Here is an 11,360-nt window from a genome sequence, read left to right as displayed (position 1 = left end):
CGGAGCTATGGTGAGCAATGTAAGTCTTTTAACTTCTCAAATTCATTTCTATGAAAGTTAAGCTTGCAAAGGCATGAACTGAAACGCGTGCCAGACTGAACTCGCGTTGTGAATGTATGCCGCGAATGTAGTCGCAATTACCTCAGCTCTCATCACTCCTGCAGTTAGTGCTCAGGGCTGTGACACTCGCGCGGTGACTCACTCATTATCTGAACAGACACGTTCAGTTTTTAATTGTAGTGTCTTCTCTAACTCAGTCACAGTAATGAAGTTGGTGGCTTTGGGAATGGCCTCACAGGGCAGCGAAGCATTCTGGGAATTGTAGTCTTTCATCCCCATGGGACAAAAATACATTTTCTGTCTTTTCTCAGTCTAGAAGACACCAAATTCAAAAATAATTTCACATTTCTACTGCATTGATGACCCAGTTTAAATACAGATTCATCTTCCCAGCGCTGAAGTACCCCTTTAAATGGTTCTTTGGCAGGGTGTATGGTTCCATGAAGAACCTTTAATATCCAAAGAACCTTACCATTGCACAAAAGGTTCTTTGTAGAGCAAAAAGGTTCTTTAGTTTAGACTATAAAATGGTTAGAAAAAATGGTTCTTTAAAGAACCTGTCACAAAACGGTTCTTTGGAGAACCAAAAATGGTTCTTTTATGGCATCAGTGTGAAAACTGTGGAAAAAAAAATGTTGGTTCTTTCTGGCACCTTTATTTTTAAGGGTGTACTGAATGAGATTCGTCTATGAGGTAAAAAACAACAACATAAATTCTGTTTAGTTTCTTGCAGAAACTGATCATTTCGTGTCTAAAGACATCAATGTGACATCAATGTAATGTCAATGTAAAGCCACAGGGTTTAATATGGATTCGTATGTATATGTGTTTTTTACACTTATAGTGGCACTCATAGAAAAACACCCCGTTGACATGCATTATACGAGCAAATGTTGGAGTAGAAAAATCTTCATTTGTGTTCTACTGAAGAAACAAACACACCTACATCTTGGATGCCCTGCATGGGGGGAAGCAGATAAACATTACATTTTCATTTTTTGGTGAACTATCCCTTTAAAGACATTTATAAGGTACACTAAAATAGGCCCAATGTGTTATAAAGTAATTTTCCGTATTGATTTTTCACTGGTGTTTTTGATTTACACGTTACATTGTGTTTTTTATGGGTTAAAGGATTAGTTGCCTTAAAAATGAAAGCATATACATGTCCAATTTTTTAAGAAAATGACAGATTGTTTTCGCTATATAAGGCCCTATTCCTCGGATCGAGCAGAGCACTTTGAAGCCATTGCATTGATTTGGACCCTCAAACCATTGGTTGCCATCATCATTATGTGAAAAATATCCTGGAATGTTTTCCTCAATTTTTTATTTTTTTTCAACTGAAGAAAGAAAGACAAGAACACCTTGGATAAGATGGGGGTGAGTAAAATATCAGGAAGTTTTCATTTTGAAGTGAACTGATTCTTTAAAGGAAATGTCAGTAAACTTAACGGAAAATGCCCCGGCAGAAGTTTACCAGTACCTTTTCTGTTTTTGTACAGATTTTTTATGTTTGTGAATTGTTCATTGTACTGGTACCTTTAAACTTTAAAATCTATCTTGCTTAGTCACTTGAATTCTCTTGCACATCTGAAAATGTCAATAATGCATGAAATGCTTAATTTGATGAAAGAGCAGTCAGCCGTATTTATCTATCCAATCACGGTTCACTGCAATAATCGCATCAAAATGTGATGACACAACAATCTGTTCTCAACAGCCATGACAGCGAGTCAATGAAATGCATGTTTTACAACGTCTAGCTGAGATAACTGCTGTGCACAATATTCAAATAGTTATGAGAATTTATATGAAGGTTTTTACACCATCCAACAAACAAATCAAATCAAATTGAAAGCATAACAAATATTTCACTTGCCGAACAAAATAAATACATAGATCCACGGCTAAATGAATAGATCATTTAACATTAAGAGAGAAATAAGGCCTTTGTTCCTCATTTGTAGGGGTGGGGGACTGTTAATGTGGATCTATTGGGACAGAAGAGGTCTGGGACAGAGTAGGCAGTCCATCTTCGCTTTCTAATGATTACTTTAGCCGAATGCTGTAATGGGGTCGGATGTCCCAGTGAGTTTGATTTAGAGTCACTGGCCCTTGGCTTGGTGATGGCAGGACTTTCGTTTAAAGTACCCCTTTATGGTTATGGTTCTTCCCATTATGGTTCTTCGATTATCCCCTTTCGTGCATTGTATATATACGTACGTTTGTAAATGTAAATGTTCTAAGTCAAAAGTGCAAGACAAATAAATAAAGTTATTGTCTCCCAAATGAAAGAACCGACTGAACCGCCTATACAAGTAGTCTGTAATTCGAATCTCACTGTGTTATCGTTCATACAAAAAACTTGCGTGCGTTTCACTCATTTAGCTGACGAGCGTCACTGACATACTTCAATCAGAGAGCTGTAAATCTCATCTCTGCTCATCTTCAGCGTTCTTTAGAGCATTTGCAGTGCATTTGCGGCAGATAGACACAAGTGCCATTACGTACTGAAGCTTTGGTAAAAAAATTACAACGGTTAAAAAAAAAAAAAAAAAAATATATATAAAAATGATGGGAGCATTGCTAAGCATTTTGCCGCCTTAACGCTCGCCGCCATTACTAAGCAATCGGGTAAACAGCTGCTGCTTTGTTGACGGAAACAAACCACAGTTCGGACCCAAATAATAGAATATGAACACAGTCCAGTAGGGGCAGGGGGAGGGGCGAGCAATCGAACTCGAGTTCGGTCCAGGCAATAGAACCAAGTGTGAAAGCTTGTTTGCATACTGTGGTAAATACCCACAATGTAGTAGGTAGGGACAAAACCAGCCCGCACAGTCGTCTCTCCATAGGCATGTAGTTTGCTGTCTTTTCCTCTTCTATTGGAATTTTCCCACATGTAAATTCTGACCAATCGAAAAGCAGTTTAGGAAATACGCCATGGCCAATGAGTGATGTGAATGTTGTCATGTGCCTGCATTTTGGTTCATTTCAACTGGTTCGGACCAAAGCAATCAGTGTGGTGTGAAAAGGAGCCAAAAAAGCTGAAAAATGCAACAATGTATGTTTGCCCTTGGTTTGGAGCTAATGAACCAAACTAGAGATGTGAAAACACCATTAGAGAACAGACACTACAATTAAAAACTGAACTTGTCTGTTCAATATAATGTGAGATTATTGTGTCATGGTACAAACGCAGCAGGAGTCAGATTACATTCATCACGAAAGCTGAGCCCGCGGTATACATTCACAGCGCAGTTCATGCTTTTGACGTTCCAAAGAAATTCATTTGAAAAGTTGAAACACTAACTTTGCTCCGCCGATCCGTTTACATGAATACCTGCAGTTGCCTGAGTACTGTGAGTGTGATCCCACCCCCAATGCGTGGGTTTAAAACATGTGGAAATAGCTCCCTCTGCTGGCTGTAGTCTTTAGCCTCTGGCCAAAAAAGTCCTCTGATGATGCAAAACGAAGTTATTTGCGTCAGCAGAGGATTTTTTTTCAAGAAATAAAATACATAAATCTCTCGTCTCAGGGGGACGATCATTCGAATATACTCCCGGGATTCTACTCATGAAAAAAGCCATATGCTAAATCCCTGAAGTAACCCTTTAAAAGATGGGTCAGTGCCAGTTTATTTTCGACCAGCTTGCACCTCAGAATCACAACCTGTAAGTGGGAATAATTATTGACGTATAATAATAAATAATTATTCCACTGGGTGTTCAAAAAAGACATAATTTTGTGTTTTATATTGTGTAGGTCTCAGGCTAACCAGCTAACTCACATTATTACTGTTTTAATGAAATACTTCTGCAAATCAGCTGTTGCCCTAAAACTGAAGAAAACGTCAGATTTGGAATGTCTTAGGTTTGGAATAACTAACTTGTTTAAGTTGACCCTATTTTAAAAGTTCCTAATATTGTTTTAAAGGTCTACCCCCAATAGCTTTGCATGTATGCTGGTAAAATAAATATATATTTTCATTATAATTATGCAACATCACCTTTTTTCTCATAGTAGGCCTCCTTTCCGAAAGCCTGCTCTGCTCTGATTGGTCAGATGACCCAGTCGGTTGTGACCGGTCTGCTGCTAACAATGCATGTCGGAAACAAAGCACCCATTTTCTTATCTGAATTTCAGCTTTGTTGGCTTCCTCAGCACTTGTACACACAGTGACGGCAGTAACAATGGCGTCGGTTTTACCATATCAATTTGAGCGAGAGTCTTTAAAAGAGTCCTTTAGAAATGGATGCAATGTGGATTTGCTTTAGCAGCTCAAATAACATGCCTTCTCGACATGTCGACAACATGAACCAAACTCCTCCAGGCCTCAGCAACAACAGTGTTTGAGGGTCAAAGCAGACATTGTTCAAGGGGAGCGTTCAATGAAGACCATATGCATTTGAAAAAGTGCAATTAAAAAAGTGGAATTACCGACGACTCGTTTTAAGCAGTTTAGAATCGGTTCTTTCTTTTGGGAGACAATAACTCCATTTATAGTGCGTGCACTTTGATGTTTGAACCATTTACATTCGCAAACAGCTATATTACACACTGAATGAAAGGTAATATTCGAAACAATATGGCGTTTTTAAAAGCATTGAAGTGTATATTTGAGAGATGTTAACAAAATCATCTTATTTACATTTGACAGAATACCCACAAGTTCTTTGTCAATAACACTAAGAAAACCAGTGAGAATGACTGAGAGAGAATGAACTTTTGCAGTTACAGAAGGTCATCTCATCACCTTTGGATCTCTAGACAGGCAAACAAAGCAGGGCCAGGCCTGAGGGACATTATGAGTAAACAGCTCCTGTAATGGGCTCTTAATCGGACCGGGCAATCTGGCGAGGGGTGCCCAGAGCAGTGCTGGACCGACAGCAAGCTGGAGGTAACTATGTGGCAGTTATTATTAGCACTATCATTGATCAGAAAGGGAGAGTGCCGCAGATGAAGTGGAATGATGGATTTCATGGCTCCAGCCCACTCTTACTGCCTGCACCGAGCAATGAAAGAGGGAAAGAGCAGACACAAGAGACCACAGAGAAGATGGGTAAGAGTTGCAAAATGAATTTGCTGCGGTTCTAAACACATTGGAATTTTCACTCATTCATTTTCTGTTTTTTATTGCACGCACAAAACTGTACTACTATAAATATATGTATTTCCTGCATCTTTTCCACTCTCTAACTTCTACCCATCCTCATAATGAGAAATTCCTTAAAGGGATAGTTCACCCAAAATGAAAATGTGATGTTTATCTGCTTACCCACTAGGCATCCAAGATGTAGGTGTGTTTGTTTCTTCAGTAGAACACAAATGAAGATTTTTAACTCCAACTGTTGCTTGTATAATGCATGCCAATGAGGTCTAATTTGGGGTGAACTATCAATTTAAAGGGAAAGTAGACCAAAAAACACTTACAATCTTGTTGTTCCAAACCTGTATGACTTTCTTTCTTCTACGGAGCACAAAATAAGATAAACACCCTGAACACCCAGGGTATTCTTTTTCCAAATAAGATAATTAGAGGATATCATACTAAAAAACGAAAGCCAGGATATTTTCAAATGAGTCCAATTTCTGTTCACAGTGTCTTTAAGAGAAGGCTCTGCAATTATAAAAGACAGACCGAATTATGGCATGATGTGATGTGGCTAAATTATCTTAAATCAGCAATTCATTGTGCAAAGCTAGGCTACTTCAAAAATAACTGCCTTGCTCACTCTGTCTCTGAATGTCAGCTTAAATTTCTGCCAGATGATCAGACTGAGGAAAGCATACTGACATGATTTATGAGGCAACTGAAGACAAATGTACAGTTTATTGAAAAAAACAGTAAGTCTGATGTTAGTTTCATATCTTAATATTTCATACCAAAAATAACTGTTGGCATAAGCTTGCATAAAATGCTAGAAATCAAAAATTTTCAGCTTCCTTTTAATACTTAAAAATGTTCCATATTTGCAATTCATCAGGATCGCGAACACATCACTGAGAACAGTAAAACAAAATCTACATTTAATGCAGAAGTAATAAAGATTCGCTGAATTTCTGCATTGTAGTTAGAATTTTACAGAAATAATAAGTTGTCAGCTCAGTCTGGTACTGTAGTGGAATATTAAGCAATGATTTTTTTTGTGTCAGTTACATTTATATTTCTGCAATCAAAGCATTTATTTAATCCTGATTACAGACTTCTTAACTCTTACCTTGTTTGTCTTAATCGATTGTGAGATGAAGAGCAAATATAAAGACAGTGTCTGCCTGTTTAACACTTAAAAGCTGAAACTAACAATTCACAGCGGAGCCACAGGCATCGATTTATTCACATTAACTCACTAGTTTGATATAGGTCTGGATATGAGCCTAACAGGATTTTGCAAGAGCGTATGTTAGTGAAGAGGCCCGATCTCACGAAAATGCGTATAAATAGTACAAGTGTGCAATCTCGTGGAATGTATACGCCAAAATGAGTTTTGGCTTGCATATACGAGGTTTTTCACGTGCATATGAGACGCACTTTAACCCCCCACCTCCCTAATCATATCCAAGAGGGCGTCATATGCACGCCATAAAGTGCGTATCATATGCACGTGAAAAACTGTGTAGCATTTGCACGCCAAAACTCATTTTGGTGTATCCATTCCAAAGATGCTTATTGATCAGGCCTTGTGATCCAGACAGTCTGATTCCAAGCTTAACTTTGCATCTTTGTTAGAACTGACAAAATTCATAGACTGCTAATCTTCCTCCTTTCTAGCAATATTTCCTGAAGATTTATTGCAACTTCTTACAGGTGATTCACAAGATTAATAATTTTGCGTTAAACGTAAGATGCAGGGCAGTGGAATGAATAAATGCAAGATATAGAAACACGATTAAGTTAAAATGCAAAGCTGTTATACAGGCTTATAGATCTTTAACTCAATCTGCTTGCAATTGCATCGCTTTCAATAGGGCACAGGCAGCTGATTGGTTCCTGCTGTATCAGTAGCCAATGAGCTCACTGCTCAACTCTCAATAATTGGTCAGCATTTGCGGCATGCCTGCCTTCAGAAACCTCTACCTTTCCCAGCTCCACTTGTACGACTAATTTATGTACACCGATCAGGCATAACATTAAAAGGTGAAGTGAATAAGACTGATTATCTCTTCATCACGTCACCTGTTTGTGGGTATTAGGCAGCAAGTGAACATTTTGTCCTCAAACGTGATGTTAGAAGCAGGAAAAAAGGACAAGCATAAGGATTTGAGCAAGTTTAACAAATGGTGATGGCTAGACGACTGGGTCAGAGCATCTCAAAAACTGCAGCTCCTGTAGGGTGTTCCCAGTCTGCAGTGGTCAGTATCTATCAAAAGTGGTCCAAGGAAGGAACAGTGGTGAACCGGTGACAGCGTCATGGGCGGGAAAGGCTCACTGATGCACGCTAGGGAGCGAAGACTAGCCCCTGTGGTCCGATCAAACAGACAAGCTACTGTAGCTAAAATTTCTCAAGAAGTTAATGCTGGTTATAATAAAAAAAAGGTGTTAGAATATCACAGTTTGTTGCGTATGGGGTTAAATAGTTGAAGACCAGTCTGCCCATTCTGACCCCTGTCCACCTCCAAAAGTGCCAACAGTGGGCACATCAGATCCTGGCCGAATGCTTGTGAGTCACTCACCTGTGGAACACATGGCAACAGGATGCACTATGAGAAGAAGGCAAGCCAGCGGATGCAGTGTGATGCTTTGGGCAATGTTCTGCTGGGAAACCTTGGTTTCTGTGATCCATGTGGATGTTACTTTGACACGTATCACCTACCTTTTTGTTGCAGCTCATGTACACCCTTTAATGAAAATGGTATTGGTTTCATGGAAACATAAACTGATGGCTGTGGCCTCTATCAACAGAACAATGTGCCTTGACACAAAGCAAAAATGGTTCAGGAATGGTTTGAGGATTACAACAGCGAGTTTGAGGTGTTGACTTGGCCTCCAAATTCCCCGGATCTTAATTCATTCGAGCACCTGTGGGATGTGCTGAACAAACAAGGCTGATCTACAGAGGCCCCACCTCGCAATTTAAAGGACTTAAAGGATCTGCTGCTAATATCTAGGTGCCAGATACCACAGGACACCTTCAGGGGTAGTGAGTCCATGCCTCGACAGGTCAGGGTTGTTTTGACTAACAGACTAACACAATATTCATAATGTTATGCAGCAGCATAGTAGATCTATTCCCCAAAGACCAAATATATTAACATTGTCATATCCATCATGCCAAACCCTCAGAGAGTTGTCATGATAGAACTACTTTTAACTTGAGTTCCATGTTTGATTGGTGTGTTATGTGAGAGATACTGCAAAAGATGAGAGCGCAAAGGCCAAAAACGTCCATCTAGTGCATTTTTAAAACCAATGGAAAAGCAGTGGAATGCAAAAGTGTTCCCTACTGCACCACCTTTCCATTCGCATCAACCATGATGTGTTCTATAAATGCTCCACTTAAGTAAAAATAAGTTAAACTTAAAAAAAAAAAAAAAACACGTTTGGAGACGTTTTCCATTCCACTGCTCACATCTCATCTTCTGTATATGGCCCCCATGTTTACAGTGAGGGAAACATGGGGAAACCATGGAAATGCAGCACAGTGGAATGGATAGAATGCATTTTTGTGTTTAAAAATGCAGGGCAGTGGAATGAAAAAAAAATACTATGTGATTAACTTGAGCATCACAGAGTTTTAGACTACTGTTGACATGATAGAAATTAAGACACAATTGCAATGGTCAAACAGGTCTGTCTATAGTGCATCTTTACATAGAATAACAACTAAAATGCAAAAATGCATTTGTATAAAGACTCCTTTACTGCATTCTTCAATAAGAAGAGCAGTTCTTCTGGAAAAGATCTCAGTGCAACACTACTGCGGACTCAGACATTAGAATAAAATAAAAATGCTTAAAAAAGGGCAGGCTGATGTAAAAAGGAACTGTTATTTAAACAGATTTTATTACACAATTTCCATTCTGAAGTGTGCATTACCATTTTCTCTAAGGCTTTTCCTTATCTTTCAGGAGAAGGGAATTACAGCCTTAATTACATTCATTATGAAGCAAATAAATCATAGATACATTAAATCATGGATTGAATGGACATCTGCAGACATTTTAACAATAGGAGTGATTACCTCACCATTCTAATAGCGATAAGGGCATTATTGTAAACATGATGCCATTTATGACTGGTGTATATTGCTGGTGCACACATGTCTTGCATGATAAATTAACAGCCATTAGCTGAAATAAAAACTAAAATATAAAATAATGATTAACTATAAATGAAAGAATTCACGTAAATGGGGACTGGGACAAAAAAAGCACCATATAAAAGTGGTCAAAATCACCCTCTAATTTTTTTCTGAAGCCATTTGAAAAACAGAAAAGAAAAAGAAAATAAACCAATCATGCAGCTTCATGCTGGAGCTCTCAATTCAAACATGGTGCCTTCCTGGGGGTGAATAAAATAACATAAAATTAATAAATAGAGCCAAATCTTGTAAACTGCAAACACCCATTTTAATATCAGTGTCAGGTTAGAGTATACTTACTTGTCTAGATGTCTCTGCTCATTTATGCAAGTTTATTATAAACATCCACTGCTAACATAAACATAAACTCATGTTACTTAAATAGGGTTTTTATATACGTTGGGCCAGAGCTCACTCTTCTGTTGGAACTAGACTTGTGGAAACCAGTGATTATTAACACACTGGAGTCGTAAAGATTGCTTTTAGGATGGATGGATGCACTTTTTTTGGCTTCAAAATATAAGGTACCATTGACTCCTATTATACAATAAAGCTTGGAAGAGTCAGGATACTTTTTAATATAACACTGATTGTGTTCGACTAAAAGAAGAAAGTCATATACCTAATAGTTTGAGGGTGAGTAAATTATATAAATAAAAATGTTGGGTGAAATAACCCTTACATTTTTTTATTATATCTTTCATTTTCATACTGACTGACATATTTTATTGACTGATTGATTTTGAAAGTTGCATTAAAAATCTACTAATCTGATGAGGCATGTGGCATGAAGCTTCTGGAGCCCCATATCAACTAAATCACTAGAATGGCACACCAGGGCACTTTGAGTAATCTATTAAACTTTGCTAAATTGTTTCTGAAAATGAGCAAGAAGATGCATTCTGTAATCAGGTAAATTGTGTTCCAGCAATGACTCTCAATAAACATTGGTGAAGAAACGGAGTAAAAAAACTCGGTCTCTTGAAGACTTGAATGATGGTATTTTCTTGGTGAATTTGATTAGCCAGGCAGGAGTTTATTACCCTCTGTAAAACATTCAGCCGCTTAATGTGCAATAGACTTCCTTCTTTATGCTCCGCAGCAGTTTTCTCAGCTCATTATAAACATGCAAACCCTGCAATTCAACACCCATTGGGTTCCCTGCCATTCCCACAGCTCACAGGGGTTAAGCACTTTCATATTTCACACTGACAGTGGCCAGGACCAATGGGTAAACTCTTCATCTACACAAAGCTTCCTATTTAGGATACATACTTCTAATGAAGTTTTTTGTGCATTTTTTGTTGTGGTTTTCAAGGATCCATTAATATTGAGAAAATAAAAAAGGACATTCCATGCCTGGGGGAAGAAATTAGTAATTATGACGATAGCATGCTTTGAATAAAATTAAAATAAAAATCCAAATGAAAAACAACATTCACTGCTGAAACAATTTATGTGAATTAAGAATGAAACCATTTGTTAATCGACCTATTTTGGAGTGGATTGGATTACCACATTTCTCTCTGGATGCCAGAATATTTCACTGCAGCATTATTGGCACCGAAACACATATCTCAGAACTCCTCCCAAGTCATGCACCATCATCACTCCTCATGGGAGCTCATGAGTCCCTTTCTGCACAGGAGTCAGCTTCAGAGTTCCCATATCCAGGTCCAGGGAGGCTATTTTTTCTCAAGTTAAGGTCTGATTTCCAAGTTGACAGACCCTTCAATAAAGTCAGTGAGGGTGACAATGACAAAGGCATACACTCGACAGCTCATGTTACGACCAGTGAGACTATACCTAATCCCCGTGTATGTGCCTGTGAAGTCGATCCTGTAGTTTCACCCTCTCAGGCCTATGAGCTCAGCCCAGAATCCTCCACATTCTTAATTTTGGGCATCACATTGATCCCAGCAATAAGAAAGAGTGAAAGGCTTCCTCATTACTGCCACAGAGGTTGATAGTAGCTCTCTTATCCAGTGCGTTCTT

This window comes from Pseudorasbora parva, chromosome 18, assembly GCF_024679245.1.
Source record: "Pseudorasbora parva isolate DD20220531a chromosome 18, ASM2467924v1, whole genome shotgun sequence".
Taxonomy (NCBI): domain Eukaryota; kingdom Metazoa; phylum Chordata; class Actinopteri; order Cypriniformes; family Gobionidae; genus Pseudorasbora; species Pseudorasbora parva.
This window is presented reverse-complemented; position numbering follows the sequence as displayed.